Raw genomic sequence first — 20,001 nt, 5'->3', positions numbered from 1 at the left:
CTTCTCTAATTTTAGTGTGTATAAATTTTACACTCCAAAGGATATGGCAGTAGCAGAGGAGGCTATTTGACCAGTCAGGCTTCACACACACACACACACACACACACACACACACACACACACACACACACACACACACACACACACACACACACACACACACACACACACACACACACACACACACACACACACACGATTGATACATATTGATCCCAGGTAGTTAATTCATCCATGATTCCAGCACAGTATCTTTCTGTTTTCACAAGAAACTGAGTTATTTCATGTCCATCACTTGAATACGTATGGGATAGCCGGCTTCACCATCACTCTGAATAAAAGCAAGCTCTGAGATGCAGCGCCCCCTTCCGACACTGCACCAGAAGGGTAGTTTAATTCAGAGCGACTCTGAATGTGATAGATCCCAGACTGCCTCGCTCAATAGTGAGCACTTTATAAAACTAACTGGAACGACACTCGGTTGAGCGCATACCTCCGCCAGGCTGAACAGTTTCACGTTTTATATCCCACTGATAGGTTGGATCTGGATCTGGAACTGACCCAAAATACAATTACCTTGTTCTTATAACCTACCCAACTCATCCACCAAGATTTGTCCGAATCCATCCACAACATTTTTGAGATATTGTGCTATATATCGTTTTTAGCCCCCTCTCTCAATGGTGAAGAATCACTTTAAAGAAGTATCACATCTGGATCTTCATCAAAATCGAATCAGTTCGTCCTTATCACACTCCCAAACTGGCCACCAAGTTTCATCCAAATTCATCCACAAAATTTTGAGATGTCCTGTTCACAGACAAACCAACAGACATCGGTGAAAACCTAATAGTCCGGTAGATATGGGAATGGATTGTGCCTTTGACGATACAAGCATGAGCTTTGGCACACTGTTGGAGCATGCCCTAAGGAAGATATTTAGCTATAGGGCCATCGCAGAATTGTCCTGTGGCCAAAATGGTGGCCATTTTCCAAAATGGCCACCACCAGTTGTTATTTTACCAGTTGCTCAGGTTCTAGACCAGCTGGGATATTGATTCTGGTGGCTAATCGTACATTTTCAAGGATGAGGAATGCAGTGGTACCATTTACAACATGCTATAACTACTCTAACAACTACCTAACTACATATATCTTGCTTTCAGGGAAATAAATAATAGTGAAATTATAAACGCATTTAATATTGGTGGAGTTGTACATGTACATGTTTTGAAACTGCGACATATTCATGAGAGTACAATGCAGTCTTCACAATGTTTCCTTCATAATATTTGGTAGTTTATTTATATGAGCACACAGTTCATGAGATTATGCTGTATCTTGCAAATCAATAGTGCATGTCGCATTGTTGTTTGACATGTTAGTGGTGAGGGCAAGTCTACGACAGTCCTTCCATTATTAACCAGGTAAGGCCTTCCATGGTAATATTACAGGTTTTCAATGAAATGTAATGTTAGTTTTGAGAACACAGTTCACCACAGTGGCAAAGGGCAGTGCACTGAAGTGCTGCCTTGACACATTTGCACTGTCCTCTGCACCCCTTTTTGCATCCACAGCGTATGAGTTCTCGACAGGCCTGGGTCGCTTCGGGCAGTGTGGTCCAGTGAACTTCCCATCCACCTGTGTCCTTCTTCTTCCACCCCCAGTCACCTGGGGATGCGAGTTCTGGGACTGCAACCATCATCTGTCCCCAGCAGTGACCAGCTTGATAGGCAGCCCTCTTTGTGTACTGAATCAGTGCTGCTTGTGTTGGAGGGAGTCCTTCAATGTCTCAACCTTTCTGGGTGAACAGCTGATTGCGTGCCTGATTGACTGATTCCAGGCTGCTAGTGCGGTCATAGAGCAATGCCACGAATCGCTCCAGAGACTCCATCCAGTTGTCTATGGTGTCTGGGGTGGCAGCCAAGGCACAGAAGGCTCTAGTGACGTCATCAAAGTCTAGATGATCAAAGCTCTGGCTAGATGAACTGCATCATTGTCAGCATCGTGCCCACATGCTTTCCCTAATGCAGCACCAACATCCTCATTGCACACGAGTACCACATGACGACCTTGCTTGTGAGCGTCCATGTCTGGGAAGTAACCCAGTATTCTGTTCTTGAGTTTAGTGGAGTGTACATGCACCGTCACGTGTGTCCCCAGTTGTTACAGCCTGGGACTGTACAGATTCACCAAGTCTGTTAGCTTGAACACTGATGCAACCATATTGTCCATGCGCACTTCCTCAATATAGGCAACAAGTCCAGCGAATGCAATTCCATGGTTGAGTGTCTACATTAGATTCTTGTGCCTTTGTGTCCCTCGCTTTATTGTACAGAGGCAAGACACTGAGCATGATACTTAGCCTCTTGGGCAATGAGATCTCCAACACTGAGTTTGGATAGGAGATGTTTGTCCTGTAGTTTTGAGGGCACACTGCCTCACACGAATGTCAAGTTCGAATGTTGATGCATTATGCAAAGCATCTCTTGCTGCAGATTTGCCACAGAAGAAGCATGTCTCTGTTGAATGAGTTTCACGTTCAATGCTCTGACGGGTGAACTTGTGGGTTTCTGGGTCATCATCGTGCTGTTTTCCTCTTTTCAGCCCTCTAAAGTTTTGTTTTGTTATACTGCAGTCTGCAGGAGTCATGCCATTTTGCTTTGTGAACCTGGAATGCTGCCTCGATGCCCTGACCCTCATCCAGTTGTGACAGTTTAAGTGTTCTTGGCAGGCAACTGATCTTGTCTAATTCTACAAGATACTCAGCTTCTTGTTGTGTTGTATCCCCCATGTTGTCCTGTATCCTGCCGCATCTGTGCCACATGCTGAATTATATGGATATGTCAGCATCTCATCTGTGTCTTCCTGACACAGAACACATTTGTTCCAGTCTGTGGACAGATGCTGTTTACCTGATGAGCTCGGCTCATCACGGTCCACCACCTTGTATAGTTTGGCCATTGTTCCTATGCACTCTGCTACTTTATAACAGTATCTACTAGTTATAATATGAGAACAGTATGTACTAGTTATACCACCACCACTCTACAACAAACTGAAATCTCCAGGAAAATATGTTGGCTGCCACTACAGTCACAGTCCAGGTCAACTGAAAGCATACAGATATACATGCTGATTAGGCGTTGTTACTAGGTGTACACAAGTACACAAACGCTGTACTAACAACATAGATTATTATCATTGTGACGTTATTATGATGTTCTGTGTGAATATGCAGCAAAATATGTGAATACACATAAACATAATTATGAGGTCAGCACACAACTCATGGGCTGATTCTGAAATTCTGGAAAATGTGCATAACTCCGCTAATATTTGATAGTTTTACTAATATTTAATTCCCTGAATGCTCGATATATGTAGTTTGGTAGTTGCTAGCATGTTATAAATAGTACCACTGCATTCCTCATCCTTGAAGATGAACGATTAGCCACCAGAATCAATATCCTAGCTGGTCTAGAACCTGAGAAACTGGTAAAATAACAATCCATCCACTGGGACCATACTCTGTGCAGAGCATTGGTGCTGCCTAAGCAGTCTCCTTGGCTATTGGGTACAATTCTGGACGGGTCGCCACTCCGACACAGGATACCAGCATGCTGGCACTCATTTTGCCGACCTCGGAAGGATGACAGGCAGAGTCAACCCCACCTGGTATTAATTCAACAGCCGAGTGGGATTTGAACTCAGGATCCTCAGATCCTAAGCCCACCACCCTAACCATTAAGCCAACACCAGGCATAAAATAACAATCGGTGGTGGCAATTTTGGAAAATGGCCGCCATTTTGGCCACAGGACAATTCTGCGATGCCCTAGAGCTAAATATCTTCCTTAGGGCATGATCTAACAATGTGCAAAAGTTCATACTTATATCATCAAAGGCACCACAATTCCCCCAAATATTTCACTTATCTGCCGGACTATAACCTCCACCCACTTCGGGTGGTGGAGGTACCAATCTTGCCAGTCAGGAATTTCCTCTCTATTAATTGAGATTCCAATATTTAGAAAGTATTTTTTCATCATAATCAATGTATCATACTTTTATATAGAGTGTTGTTTCTGCCGAAGCAGCTCCTGGCATGGGCAACACTTGGTGGTTTGCCGTTACCTTCCCAGCAAGCAGTCGGTAAGGCAGTAATTTGGAATTTGTTCATGAAAGTTGCCGGCAATAACTCCCCTACTCTTTGCGAAAGAATGTGGGATCTTTAACATCCACTAACTGATGCTGGCAGACAGGACAGCGGGTTTAAGTGCCCACCTGAGGTAAGGCACACACAAACACATTGATGAATTACCCTACCTGCAAAATATCAGGGTGACAGTTTTTATAGCTGGGCCAGGACTGGCACCCAGGTTAGACAGCTCAGAGGAGAGAGTGTGCCGTACCTGTAGGCCATCCTGCCAGCCCTGGATTGTCTTCACGTAACTTTATAATTGTGACGTCTATTGTCGATTTAAGAAGGTATGGAAATGAAAAGCATCGATTCAGTGGCTGCAGGTGGTCATGCACTTGCTTACAGGTGTTATTTGATTGTTGAGACAACACCAAAACTCGTGAGAATATCCACTGTGTCGCGTGAATTGTGCCGCCAGGGGGAGGAAGGGATGGGTGTGTTGAGGAGATCGTAAGAACTGCAGTTGTCTGTCGGTGGAGGACAGTTCTAAACCGTGGGACAGACATATGCTAAGAGCAGCTGAACAGCCAGCTTAACATCTACAGCCACTGGTGGTGTGCTCCAACATGCAGCATCCCCAAATGTTCATCAGTGAAACAGTATTTTATCATATTTGTTATTTTACAATGTGTAAGATCATTAATGAGCTGACAATATAATACACGGAGGACAAAGTCAAGATGACACGTCTCTTTACACCCTCTTTTCTCGTGTGCACTGTGGTTGCATCATTGATAGGGAGAACGGCTGAGCCGCATATGCAGTGCCCCCTGTAGGTGAGGGCAGGATTCCAATATTTTGTAAATACTTTGTATTTTGCCAGGATTCCATCCTGGACTCTCCTTCTTCTTCGTCGGAAGATACTGTGGGATCTCTAACGTCCACCAAGCTAGTTCTGACATGGGACCTGTCAGAACTAGCTATACTAGCTTGGTGTGCTGACAAGCTAGCTCTGACAAATTCTGACATGCAAGAGACAGATTTAAAAAAAAAATGTTCAATACATAAGTATTTGGAATTAAAAGAAAACATATTGCCTGAAAAATCTTATGTACTAAAGAAAAAGAATTTTTTTTAAAAAACGTTGCAGGTTGTTGGACTATTGTGAGCGTCTCGTTCTGAGAACTTTGTGAACGGCCCTCTTGTATGGGATTTGAAGCTGTGGTCACATCCTCAGCTAAGTGCTCAAATGGGATTGCGAGGAGGCAACCCGAGAGGTGGTTGAATTTCCAGCGGTTCGACACGAGCAGAATCATCACAGGTGTAGCATGTGTAGCGTGAAGGATGATCACCAAGTGTGTTACCTGCCATGTTGCTGAAATAGGCGAAATCAACAGGACGTTGATCGAGGTATTTATTTTGTTTGTTTGTGTGCAGCCTGTGGCTCCTTGGCTGCATCATTTTTTGGGGGCCTGGCTGTGCAGCTGGTGCAGTGCCCCTGTTACCGATAAGCTGGTACTCATTTTGTCGACCTCGGAAGGATGATGGGCTGAGTCTACCCACCTGGTGTTAATTCAACGACGCGACAGGGGCTGCAAGTGAAGACCCTAAGATCTTAAGCCAGCCACCTTCACCGTTAAGCCAACACCAGGCTTGATCGAGGTATGCTAACCGCCGTGGGAAGCCAGGGGAAGTTAACGTTTCGGACGTTAACCCTTCATTGGTGCAAAACAGATTCGTCGGAACATCTACATTAGTTCTCCCGGGAAGATTATTCCTTGTATCACGTCAACAATGGGGGTGGTATTTTTAATCTTCAGGGGATTAAGAAAGGAAGGATATGTCCGACACAAAGGTGAAAAGCAGAAAAGGCAATTGAGTAAACAGAATGGTCGTAGTCGTGATATCATTTTGCTGCCATCATTCGTTGGTGGACGTTTCAGATCCGACGGTGTCCTCCGCGAATAGTAGGCGAGCTATCGCCAGCACAATGAACAAATTACAACTTCCTGGCCTGACTTCCTGTGTTGGAGTGGCGACCCGAGCAGGATTGCAACCCCAAGCCAAGAAACAGCTTCGGCAGCACCGACGCTCCGATTTGAGCATGGTTCATGATCTCATGTCATTGTCCCCTGTCCCACCCCACTTTCACACCTTTCCCAGGCTCCTTACCTTTTCCACACCACCATGCTCTATCCACAAAGGAAAAGATATGTGAGCCAAGTGCTCGAATGGCTTTGTCAAAATTCTCTAAAAGACTATTGTGATTGCCATGATTAAATGCGTTAGGAATCGCGGACTCCCCGTATTAGTGATAACTGAACGAAAATCAATCACAAATAGTTAAAGTCACTAACAATGGCAAATTATGTGGTCAAGATACAACTGGAATTGCTGGTCCTGTCTTGCATGACTGGTATGATTAGTCCAGCAAGGCTACAATCGAGTTGTTGCTTGAAGGCCCAACATTATCGGTTTAAGTTCAGTAAGGAATATATTAATCGTCAGGGCACTATTCCCGAATATACGAGACCAATGTGCTGGTTACTGTAACTATCAATCATTACCGTGACCTCCGTGGAGTATCAGGGTAACCTCGCAGCAAATTTGGAACAGCACGTGGTCGGAAAAAGCAAATGAATGACCAGATTTCCAATATTAAAATGCCCTCGTCCATAAACTTTGGCTTTAGAATTTTTATTATAACGATCATCCTCATCTGCGCTCAATATTTAAGTGTCGCAACGGAGAAGTTGTTAAAATGAGATACATAGTGTGTACAGCTTTTCTTTCACGCCCATGTGTGTCGGAATACTGTTACAAAATGGTGACCCTCACTCCTCCCCCCCCCCCCCCACACACACACACACACACACACACACACACACACACACAAAGCCTCAACTTCCCTCTCCCGACTGTCCCCTCTCTACGTCCACCTCAGTCTCTATCCTGCCTTTCCCCTTTCTTCTTCAATTTCTCAAACCCCCACTCCCCCAACCCCAAGTCTACAACCCCCCCTCACAACCCCAAGTCCTCAACTTCCTCTCTGTCCTCTCCTCCCTCTTTATTCTTCAATTCCTCAATGCCTTCTCCAAACCCCAAGTCCTCAACCTGTCCCCTCTTCAACACCTCAACCACCCACCCCATCACTCTCCCTCCCTCCCCCTTTCTTCCCATTCTTAACAACATTACACAAATATACACAAGTAACTTTGGTGCAGTAGGAGGCCATTCGGCCCATCATTTCATTTCATTTCACCAGCAAGTTTCCCATGACCACATGGGATTTTGAACGGGGGAGGGATGAAGTTCGCAAAAATGTAAATGACATTTTTCGTCATCGAGCCGGCAAGCTGGGAGCAACAATTTGCATTTTTTTGCCACGTCTGATGCTCAGCGATACTCAGCGGTGAGGTGCTCCATTTGAAACTTTGTTACTTGCAAAATTGAAGATTCTTCAAGTATATCGGTGAGTCAATTTTGTGATTCTGTCTGTCTGTTTGTCTGTTTGTCACCTACAGGTCACAATTTTAAACCAATCTTCACGAACCTTCACCACATGGTAGAGTTTGTCATGGGGAAGAAATCTATTGTCTTTGAGGTCAAAAGGTCAACATAAGCCAAAGGTCAACAACTTCGGTGGGATTTCTAAATTCCTCAATTTTCGTTTGATTGACTTGAAATTTGAAGAGGATTTATATTTCATGTCAATGAATTCAACCACCAATTATTTTCGAGGTCAACATCGGGCAAAAGGACAACATAGGCTGAACTTCTAAAATTGTCAATTTTCATCTGATTGACTTGGAATTTGAAGAGGATTTGCATATTTGGTCATTTCATTCAACCACCAAATATTTTTGAGGTCAAATTTGTTTTATGGATTTTGCAAGTGTCATGCTCTGCACGACATCTTCTTCTTGTTTGTTTCTTTGCTATACATCGATATATGTATCTTTTTGATGCCTAGGGTCCGTAATAAAAAAATTGGATCGGGGTCAAAGCCAGTGACCAATCGCAAATTAATCGTAAGATTCTTTTTCATTGCCCAACTGAAGCAGAGATTTTTCATACACTGGCAATTCAATTCAAAAAGAGTGCATCACATCCTAAAACTCTGATAGCCGAAAACGGAAACACAAAGGTGAATGCCTCAACAATTACGACATACCTGCACTGTTCCTGTTCCCGTTCGGAAAGAACAATATTAAAAGTAAATAAATAAAAAGCAAGTTTAATTCATAATCTGGGGATATTCCATAATCTCACGATTCTTCAGTCATAATAGTAGTCAAGCAAGCTAAATGATAAAAAAAAAACATATAAGGTCATTTGTAATAGAAGATAATAATATGCAATTGGAACTCCTTGGACAAAACCTTTGTAATGAAATGGGTTCGATAGAGCCGAGATGAGTAGTTTAAGAAAAAATCTTCGGATAGACAGAGAAACAAACAAACAGAAATAAGCGTATTTTTTGTACGATTGGGCCACATGGGGTTTGTTTGTAAATTGCCAGATGATATTTTATTTTGTAGCTTCATTACTAATTTATTCCAGGTGTTTTTTCTCCCCATCACCTGAGTTAACTGTTGGTCTGCATTTGCATGACACACCCTATGGTTCAAATTGACTGTTACTTTAGCTGGCCAATGGATATGTGCTTCGGTACGAATGGCAATTGAGAGTGAGCATTTAGAAAAACGTGCCATTGACAGTTGGAAGTTGATTACAATTACTGTGTGTGTGTGTGTGTGTGTGTGTGTGTGTGTGTGTGTGTGTGTGTGTGTGTGTGTGTGTGTGTGTGTGTGTGTTCCACAATGAGGACTGGAATGAGTGTATGAGTCTTACCCTTCAGCTGCACCACTTCTGTTTCAATCCCACCTGCACCCACTGTAGCATTTTTTTGTGCCTTGGATACCATCAGGGCTTTCCCACCTGTACCCACTGCAGTGTTCTTCATCCCATGGATACCCTTAGGGCTCCGCCAATGTCCGCGGGTCATTCTCAGTACAGTGGTTCTTCTGTTTCGACTCTCACTCCCTGTTTCCTCCTGCTCTCAGTATTCTCACATTTGGCTTGACCCCTATCGTTATTTCTTCTCCTGTTAACCCTTCCTCCCCATTTCATATTATTCCTTCATATATATATATATATATATATATATATATATATATATATATATATATATATATATATATATATATATATATATATATATATATATGTATATATATATGTATATATTGGGTGGTCGCGAGACTACCATTATTCTCAGGTTTTCCGTCTTTGTGTATGTATGTAATGGACAGCTCTGGAGGCCAGAGGAGTCAACCAATTTTGATGAAAATTGACTGGTAGGTTCATACCAGGATCTAGTTGTCGGCTTTTGAGCACCGTTGCTATGGACGCCACCGTTGCCTAGCAACGGGATTTTGAATTTTTTGAAAAAAATCGGAAAAAATTTATATTTTTTTTTTTGAAAATCAAAAATCGGCTTCCGGACTTTTATGTGCACTACAATCAACCTCTTTGTCAAAAATTTTCAGCCCGATCCGTCAAAAATTGTATGACCCGTATGCAATTATTTAGCGACCACCCATGTCGCATACCGGCACATATATATATATATATATATATATATATATATATATATATATATATATATATATATATATATATATATATATATATATATATATATATATATATATATATATATATATATATATATATATATATATATACATGTATACATATATACAGTGGGGAGAACAAGTGTTTGATACACTGCCGATTTTGCAGCCTTTCCCATTTCCAAAGCACGTAGAGGTCTGTAATTTTTATCATCGGTACACTTCAACTGTGAAAGACGGAATCTAAAACAAAAATCCTGAAAATCACATTGTATGATTTTTAAATAACTAATTTGCATTTTATTGCATGAAATAAGTGTTTGATCACCTACCAACCAGTAAGAATTCCGGCTCTCACAGACCTGTTAGTTTTGTCTTTAAGAAACCCTCCCATTCTCCACTCATGACCTGTATTAACTGCACCTGTTTGATCTCGTTATCTGCATAAAAGACAGCTGTCCATACTCAATCAATCAGATTCCAACCTCTCCACAATGGGCAAGACCAGAGAGCTGTCTAAAGGGCCGGTCACACCTTGACGTTTTAGCCAGCGATGGCAACGTATTAAAATGTATGTAAAACGCTGGCTTACGTTGAACTTTTGATGTTTTTTTTTAAAGATTCGGACGTATTCATAGCGACTTGGTCTTATGTATAACGCATTGGTAACGGACACAGAACGTTTCGTTGTGTTATAGATAACTTATACCAACGAATGCTGAACCTGTTGTCGGCCTACACAACCGATGCCCAACGATAGTCTAACTCAGGCATAGCGCGTTGCACGCATCGCCGACGATGTCGTGACGTAGCCTATTAAAAGGCTGACGCACAACGATTCGAATCATAACTGCCGTAGAAATGGAAGTGTCAACATCGCGGTCCCACCTTGACGATCTTGCCAGCGTATGCCGACCTAAGAAAAATGTGTCTAAAACGTTGGGGCACGTCAAATACGGTATGAGTAAGTTTGGTATACGTGAGTAGAACGCTAAAGTATGCTATCATACGTCGTAGTAAGTAGAGTACGTCAAGAAATTTTAAACATGTTCAAAATTTTACGACGTACTTGGCGTATGACACACGTTCCGCATGCGATGGGGATAAGATTTACACACGATATGTGGACGCTTACACACGTCCACAAAGGCTACTTATAAGCTACTCATAAGTCGAAACACGTCGCGGTAATGTCTTTTTTACGCGAAACTTATTTCTAACTTATGTTTGACGTGCTTTGAACCAATTCTTTACGTAGTCCCAACACACATCGACGTATGTAGACGTATTCCCATGACGTCTTCCGGTCGACAAAAAAAAAAAATTAACGTGTTTCTAACTTACAACTGCCATATAAAGACGTGTTCCCAGCGGTTTTGGGAATTGGTATATAAAAATGCTGCTCATAAAAGGGAAACCCAACAGTGTTTTCGAGTCCTTTTTGAGTCGATGTCCATGTCAGCAGTAACAGTATCAGTATCAGTATCAGTATTAGTATTAGTATTAGTATTAGTATTAGTATTAGTATTAGTATTAGTATTAGTATTAGTTTGTTCATGTTGGCAGTAGTAGGTGAGTGTGAGGAGGAGGGTGTGGGTTATGATGGATCGTCCTTGCGTTTAACGATTTAACGATTTAAATGATAAACAACGATTTAAATGGCTGCATCTCCACTATTGAAAGTAGACGCTTGCGCTCAACAATTGTATTTTTTTTACACTCAACGACTTTTAAACGGTACCACTCAGCTATTTTCATTGTTTACAATGAACGATTTAAATTGCTGTCACTCGCCTTTGTTTTTTGACGCTGGGGTTTTGAAATTTGAAGCGTTTCTTCTGAACGTGTTAAAACGCTCAAACTCGACTATTTTAAATAGACGCTGCCGGTGGACAATTGGAATCATAGCCAAGCTAGACATCAAAGTGTGAACATCCTCGTCATGCCGAAGAAAAGTTTGAAGAATGCTGCAAATAAGTGTCCTGGCCGTGGCCGTGGCCGTGGACGCTGACGCAAGGACGATCCATTATACCGACGTCTTTCAGCCTATGAGTAACTTAAAAGTAACGTCTGTCGACGTGTGGCAACGATCGCGTAATGTGCCAACAACACGTTAATCATAGGTTAGAAATAAGTTTCGGGTACGCTTAACATTACCTCGGCATGTCTCAACTTATGATTAACTTACAAGTAGCATGTGTTGACGTCTGTCAACGATCGCAGACCGTGCATACAACTTGTGGCCAGCGTAGCGGAATGAGTGAGTCATACGCCGGCATATGTCGTGAAATTTCAAGCATGAAAAAATTGAAGACAACCAAAAAGTACAACGTTTAAAGCCAGCGTACAACGACGTATGGCAGTGTTTTTCAGCGTGCTCTCAATGTTATCAAAACTTACCCATAACGTATTCAACGTGTGCCAGCGTTTTAGAAAAAAAATTCAAAAATCGGCATACGTTGGCTAAAACGTCAAGGTGTGACCGGGCCTTAAGGACATCAGGGACAAAATTGTAGACTTGCACAAGGCTGGGATGGGCTACAGGACAATAGGCAAGCAGCTTGGTGAGAAGGCAACAACTGTTGGCGCAATTATTAGAAAATGGAGGAAGTTCAAGAGAACAGTCAATCTCCCTCGGTCTGGGGCTCCATGCAAGATCTCACCTCGTGGAGCCTTAATGATCATGAGAAAGGTGAGGGATCAGCCCAGAACTACACGGCAGGACCTGGTCAATGACCTGAAGAGAGCTGGGACCACAGTATCAAAGAAAACCATAAGTAACACACTATGCCGTCATGGATTAAAATCCCGAAGCACACGCAAGGTCCCTCTGCTCAAACCAGCGCATGTCCAGGCCTGTCTGAAGTTTGCCAATGACCATCTGGATGATCCAGAGGAGGAATGGGAGAAGGTCATGTGGTCTGATGAGACCAAAATACAGATTTTTGGTTTAAACTCCACTCGCCGTGTTTGGAGGAAGAAGAAGGATGAGTACAACCCCAAGAACACCATCCCAACCGTGAAGCATGGAGGTGGAAACATCATTCTTTCGGGATGCTTTTCTGCAAAGGGGACAGGACGACTGCACTGTATTGAGGGGAGGATGGATGGGGCCATGTATCGTGAGATCTTGGCCAACAACCTCCTTCACTCAACAAGAGCATTGAAGATGGGGCGTGGCTGGGTCTTCCAGCATGACAACGACCCGAAACACACAGCCAGGGCAACTAAGGAGTGGCTCCGGAAGAAGCATCTCAAGGTCCTGGAGTGGCCAAGCCGGTCTCCAGACCTGAACCCAATAGAAAATCTTTGAAGGGAGCTGAAAGTCTGTGTTGCCCAGCGACAGCCCCGAAACCTGAAGGATCTGGAGAAGATCTGCATGGAGGAGTGGGCCAAAATCCCTGCTGCAGTCTGTGCAAACCTCGTTAAGAACTACAGGAAACGTCTGATCTCTGTAATTGCAAACAAAGGTTTCTGTACCAAATATTAAGTTCTGTTTTTCTAATGTATCAAATACTTATTTCATGCAATAAAAAGGAAAAAAAATATTTTAAAATCACACAATGTGATTTTCAGGATTTTTGTATTAGATTCCGTCTTTCACAGTTGAAGTGTACCTATGATAAAAATTACAGACCTCTACGTGCTTTGTAAGTGGGAAAACCTGCAAAATCGGCAGTGTATCAAATACTTGTTCTCCCCACTGTACATATATAGGTATGTATATATAGGTATGTTTGTATGTATGCATAGATGTCTGTAGGTATATACATATATATATATATATATATATATATATATATATATATATATATATATATATATATATATATATATATATATATATCCAACCAAAGAAGCACATTGACTCCATGACACAATGCTGATGTCACGTACATAAATTATACCAACACATCACCTCCAAACTTGGAGGCATCCGTATGGTACTCAAGCCTTTGCAGACTGAGATTAAAGCCTATGGTCACAAATAGACGAAAGCAGAGATGTTGATCTAGATTTTGCTCTTGTCGTGGGCTCATCAGGCCAACTTTCTGCTGATCGTTTATTAATGACCAGATTAGACTCATTAATGATTAATTAATCATTAATTAACTGAATCAAACCCCCTAATCTGTTGAGGCAGCCGGGCACAAATTGAGTCTCATCACAGCACTTGCTGCACGACCTGCCAGCAACAAGTAACGGCTGCCACGTGAGCACATTGTCTCCGTCCTGCTGATCACCAGTCAAGAGGTTTGCAGTCAGGAATATTAAATCCAACTAAAGAAGCACACTGACTCTACGACACCACGCTGACATCATGTAAACAAATTAAACCAATACATCACCTCATGGTCCCCTTATGCCGGCATTGTTACAGGACTGAACGAAATTGGGTACGTTAAAACAGCATGTTCAAATTGGTCATGCTAAACAATGTCCGGACACCATCCATGAGGGGTCCATGGGGGGTGGGGGGCTTTGTGTGGAGGTAAGCATGAGGGAAGGGGAAGGGGAGGAAGGTCGTTTTCCTTCAATTGTCGAAAAAGCCGTGCCGGTGTTCATGCTTTTATTTAATTTCCACACATACAATAACCTCCAGAATCTCTTAACGTGCGACAAGTTGTGGAATTGATCCAAGCAGAAGTTCTGACTGCTGAAAAAAAACAAAGAAGCTTTCATTTGTCCAAATTCCATATTCTTTGACACCTCTACCTCTCCTCCACCTCCGGAGAGTTTCATGGTGAATGAGAGGGTTGTGAGGAGGGTAGCATGAGGGGAGGGAAGGGAAGGCAGCGAGAGGAGAGGGGAAGGCATCGTGAGGGGAGGGGGAGGCAGCGTAAGGGGAAGGGGAGGCAGCGTGAGGGGAGGGGAAGGCATCGTGAGGGGAGGGGAGGCAGCGTGAGGGGAAGGGAAAGCAGTGTGATTGGGGGGGGGGAGGGTAAGGCGGCGTAAGAGGAGAAAAGGGAGTGTGAGAGAAGGGGAAGAAAGCAGCATGAGGGGAGGGAAAGGCATTCTAAGGAGAAGGGAAGGAAGCATGAGGGGATGGTAGGCAGTGTACCAGGGCATCACCTGGGTGATAAAACGTGCCCAAACAGCAACATTTTCTTTTGAACCGCCATGTTCTATATAAACCCTGGCGGAAAATCGTCTCCTTCATCTTCTTCTTCACTTATAATATTGTGAGCCTTATTCAATCCTGTTTCTAATATCGATTAGATTCAGAAAACGATGATTATACACCGCCTTTTAAAGCATCACAAAGCAGATTGCTCGACTTGTAACATAGTTGAGAAAAGGATACGAAAAAGCAGCTGATACTTTGATAATTAATTTGCCCGATTTTTAAAGGGTAAAAGTTAATTTTTATTCCAGTTTTTTTTTCTTCGCAATTCTGCAAAGATTGGTATTTCCATCAATGAAGCAATGGATCTTACTTTTGGTGGCTTTGAAATGGCAACACAAGCAGCTTGGTGAGCACTCGCTTAAGTGGCTTAAGCACTCAAGCAAGCACTCCAGTGGAACGCCTGGCAAGTGATTAGCAATTACCGTTCAGTCATATAAACCTGTGCATCCGGAAACACCAAAACTATGTCTGAATTGTACAAATGAACACTTTTTTTGAGCAGTCGGAACTGCTGCTAATCTCACTTCTGGAGCTTAAATTTTGTAATTCAGCTAAGTTTAAGAGATTCTCGAGGTTATGGCATGTACAGAAATGAAATAAAGCCACAAACGCTGCCGTCTCCAGGTGTTTATAAGCATTGCAATGTATCCAGCAATTTGTTGGTATGATGATAAGGCATTTGATGATATATGAGGAAAGTGAAAAAAAAAACTTTATAGTTAATAATCCATTGCGGCCTGGTCCAACTGACGGCATTGTTGAGTAGGCTGAACAAAATGGCTAATTGGGATCCAAGCGAGGTAACCAGGATGCACCTAAAGACGACAGTGAGGTGGCCGAGGATGTGCTTGATAAAGGATATAATTAAGGTCATCAATTATCTTCAAAAGTGGTGTTTTAATGAATCGAAGTACCAAATTTTACTTCATGCACTCCCTTGGAGTTCTCTTGATATGCATGCAAAGTTTCAGGCTGATAGGTTTCATGGTTTTGGAGTTATGGAGCAGACTGACTGACTGACACACACACTGACATTTATTTGTATAGATATAGCTGACAGGGTGGCCAAGAGGTATGCACCATCTCTTCCAATCCATAGAGTCTGTGTTTGAATGCAGTCCCATCTAAAAACTGTCATCATGGTATTTCACAGGCAGGGGTATTGTGTAGCAAAGTGAGCCCACACATAGGTTTTCAGCTCAACCGTTTTGATGGCGTCTCATTCTGCCCTCACTCCACAGCTCTCTGACGTCACTCTCCGTTCCGCTTCTTCAGTTCTGGTTCATCATGCAATCATTAATATTCATGTAACTCCCAATACCACATAACAAGGGAATTCGTCAATAATGTGTGTGAGACGTCCTTCAGATGGATGTTAAACTGGGTGTCCCATTTGCCGGCATTAGTTGGTGATCATAAGATCCTATGGTATACTTCACGAAGAGGAGGCAAGCTATCATCTGCTGCACCATGGCCAAATTCCATTTCCTATTCTAATAACAGCTGGGAGAGGGATGGGAAACAGCTCAGATTGACCCCAAGTCGTGTTAAATCAGGACCAAAACTCTGTAACATAGAGTATGGTACATCAGTCACATATATATATATATATATATATATATATATATATATATATATATATATATATATATATATATATATATATGTGATGCGCCACTTAACGACAGGGTTACGTTCTGAGAAACGCGTCATTAAAGGCCCTGTCACACCTTGACAATTTAGCCAATGTATGCCTGATGTATGCAAAATTGGGCTAAAACGCTGGCATACGTCAAATACGTTATGGGTAAGTTTGTATACGTTAAGAGCACGCTGGCATACGTCGTTGTAGGCCGAGCTGTTAGACAAATTTTCCATGCTTCAAATTTCCCGACGTATGCCAGCGTATGACTCACGTTCCGCATAACGCTGGCATAAGTTGTAGGCACGTTACACGATCGTTGACACACGTCGACACATGTTACTTGTAAGGTACTCATAAGTCGAAACACGTCAATGTAATGGTTAGCGTCAGTGTTCCAGACTCCCTGTTTTTTATTTTTATTTTTTAAATTTTTCTTCAGTATGACGGTCATGTTGACACTTCGATTTCTAGTGCGGTTATAATATAATATAATTAAAAGGCTGCTGCTCAACGATTTAAATCATAACCGTCATACCGAAGAAAAAAAAACCAGGGAGTCTGGAACACTGACGCTAACCATTACCTTGACGTGTTTCGATTTATGAGTACCTTACAAGTAACGTGTGTCGACGTGTGTCAACGATCGCGTAACGTGTCTACAACTTATGTCAGCGTATGAGGAACGCGTGTCATACGTCGAGTACGTCGAGAAATTTTCAACATGCTGAAAATTTCTCGGCGTACAATGATGTATGCCAGCGTACTACGACGTATGCCAGCATACTACGATGTATGCCAGCGTGCTCTTAACGTATACAAAACTTACCCATAACGTATTCGACGTGTTCCAGCTTGGTTCGGCAAATTTTTCATACGTCGGCATATGCTGGCTAAAACGTCAAGGTGTGACAGCGGTTTCACACTTCGATGTCCAGTGCGGTTATGATTTGAATCGTCGAGCCGCAGCCTATTAATAGCCTACGCCACGTGATCGTCGGCGATACGCTGCTGCGCGCTATGCATAAGTTAGACTATCGTTGGGCATAGGTTGTGAACGCCGACAACACGCTCAACATTCGTTGGTATAAGTTATCTATATGTGATTAAAACGTTCTGTGTACGTTACTAATATGTTATGCATACGTCCAACACGTTATTATACACCCAGAACTTTAAAAAAAACGTCAATAGTTCAGCGTACGCCAGCGTTTTACGTACATTTTGAGACCTTGCCATACGCTTGCTAAAACGTCAAGGTGTGACAGCCCCTAAAGCGACGTCGTCGTTGTGCGAACATCATTTTTTTTTTCGTTTTTGTTTTCGAACATCGTACTTACACAAACTGACAAACCTAGAGACCTAGGCTATATGGTATAGCCTATTGCTCCTCGGATACAAACCTGTACAGCATGTTACTGTACTGAATACTGTCGGCAATTGTAACACACATCCAAGAGAGATGAGAGACACGTTAGTTTTACCTTTGTGCTGTTCATGACGCTCATCGGTGTTGTTAGCAGCAGCTTACAAACTCCTCTCGCATCGATTTATAGAAAGATGAATAAATAGCGTTTGGATTTTATAAATACGTAATCATTGCATCGATGTTATAATTTACAAATGAAGAAACGAGCACCTGTCAAGTGTGATATATATTTTCGGAACAGTGCGATTGTTTTAACAATATAAAAAGCTTCACCAAAAATAAATTGGTGTTTTAATTGACGAACAACAACGATTTATTCGTGGAATTCTTCAATTCAAAGGTAATTTACTTGCTGGAAGGTAAACGTGGAAACATTGGTTCAGTTTGAAAGCCGATTTCCTTGAATCCCGATTGAGCACAACCCTGCTTTTTTTGCGATGACATTTTATGGACCTCAACGATCACATTATAACAGGGCCACACTGTCGTTTATTATCATTATGAGGTATTATGTACTGTACAGTGTACATAATTGTACGTGCTATTTTTATACGAGGCTACATCACTCGGCGATAGGAATTTTTCAGCTACATTTTTTTCTTTTTTTTTTCTTTTTTTTTCAGAGCTGGCAGATCCATCATATATGCGATCCGTCATTGCCTGGAACGTCGTAAAGCGGCACATGACTGTATGTATGTATGTGTATATATATATATATATATATATATATATATATATATATATATATATATATATATATATGTATATATATATATGTATATATTGTTGCGGATTTGGAAGTTTACTGCACTCAACATACAGGTCCTATAGATCAGTTATATCGGTAGGTACATGTTGCCAGTTAGGATCCTGACCCTAGTCTAATGGGTAATTAAACGTTCCTGCGCTGTGGAGTTATTTTAATCTTCAGGTTTTCTTTTCCTTTATTTTTACACCACCATCAACGCCAGCGTCACCTTCCCCTCGCTCTGCTCGACGCCATTGTCTACATGTGTCCGATCACATACGGGGGCGGAGATTTCCATCACCTCAGATCGAGACTCCACCCAGAAGGGCAGGGGCATGCTCCTTGTCCAACCAGGAACCTCAGCACCTCAGGCTGGCTCCGCCTTAGCCAGATAGAGTGTTCGGCCCCGGGCAATCGGGAGGCCGCGATAAGTCGTTCGAGAACGGACCGTCCAATGAGAAGGCGAGTGGCGAAAAAAGGAGGTCTCTCGCGCCTGAGCACAAAAAGGAGGGGTGGGGGTTCTGGCAAGAGGTGAACATCTGTTCGCAAGGTGGTGGAGTGCAAAAGCGTCTGCGCACGGAGTGGTCGGTGCAACGGAGGGACTTCTCCTGCCAGCTTTCGCCCTGCCGACTTCGTTCACCTGGAGCCCGGTCGTAAGGGCGTCTGGATCATGCTGCGGGTCCAGTTCTGCCCCGAGGACCTGGTCCTTGAAGACCGCACGAGGTGGAAAGGTAAAACAGACTCTCACCTCCAGCTCGACTGTCCTCCGGGCTGGAGGTCCGAATAAAGACCATTTTGGTGTGTGTGTGTGTGTGTGTGTGTGTGTGTGTGTGTGTGTGTGTGTGTGTGTGTGTGTGTGTGTGTGTGTGTGTGTGTTTTCGTGGCGCCAGTCAGTTAAGTAGTGAATTGTATAAGTGCCGTGCTGTACATACGTGCATTTCTTTTAATTGGTTTAACTCTGCTCTTGCGTGCTTCCCTCATTCCCCAATTATTATTGTAAATAAACATCCCCATTTGTGAAATGTATGCGCTCGTTAGTGTCCTTTCCTCCATTGGCTTAGCGTGCTGCGTGTTGGGAAATTAGCCAGGCTGTTGCCGATGTAACGGGACATTTGGACCGACGGATCTCGGGTAGACGGATCTCGATAAACCGCTCGGGTCGCACATGGTTCGAGTACGCTAAGCAGCTCGTTCCGTATGGGTGCCATCGAGGGTGTGGAGACTCGGTAAATCGCCACGTAGAAATCTAGGTATTTTGAAAATTCGTGAATA

The 20,001-nt window shown here is 42.7% G+C and overlaps 2 protein-coding genes across 6 annotated transcripts in view; one reads left to right on the top strand and one right to left on the bottom strand.

Moving 5' to 3' along the window:
* The window catches only part of LOC147032371 (homeobox protein Hox-D3a-like), a 196,996-nt gene that overhangs the window by 99,879 nt on the left and 77,116 nt on the right, over positions 1 to 20,001 (bottom strand). The gene's annotated exons all lie outside the window — the stretch shown is intronic.
* Positions 4,452 to 20,001, top strand: part of LOC147032367 (uncharacterized) — a 284,195-nt gene continuing 268,645 nt past the window's right edge. The window contains exons 1-2 of the mRNA XM_085869949.1: positions 4,452 to 5,464; positions 5,581 to 5,805. The gene's annotated coding sequence lies outside the window, so the exon portion shown is untranslated. The remainder of the gene's footprint in view (positions 5,465 to 5,580; positions 5,806 to 20,001) is intronic.

This window comes from Eptatretus burgeri, chromosome 2 (genome assembly GCF_056783735.1).
Source record: "Eptatretus burgeri isolate ZD-2024b chromosome 2, Ebu_testis_v1, whole genome shotgun sequence".
Lineage (NCBI taxonomy): Eukaryota > Metazoa > Chordata > Myxini > Myxiniformes > Myxinidae > Eptatretus > Eptatretus burgeri.
The sequence above is the reverse complement of the archived record's forward strand: the minus strand, read 5'-3'. Positions and strand labels throughout refer to the sequence as shown.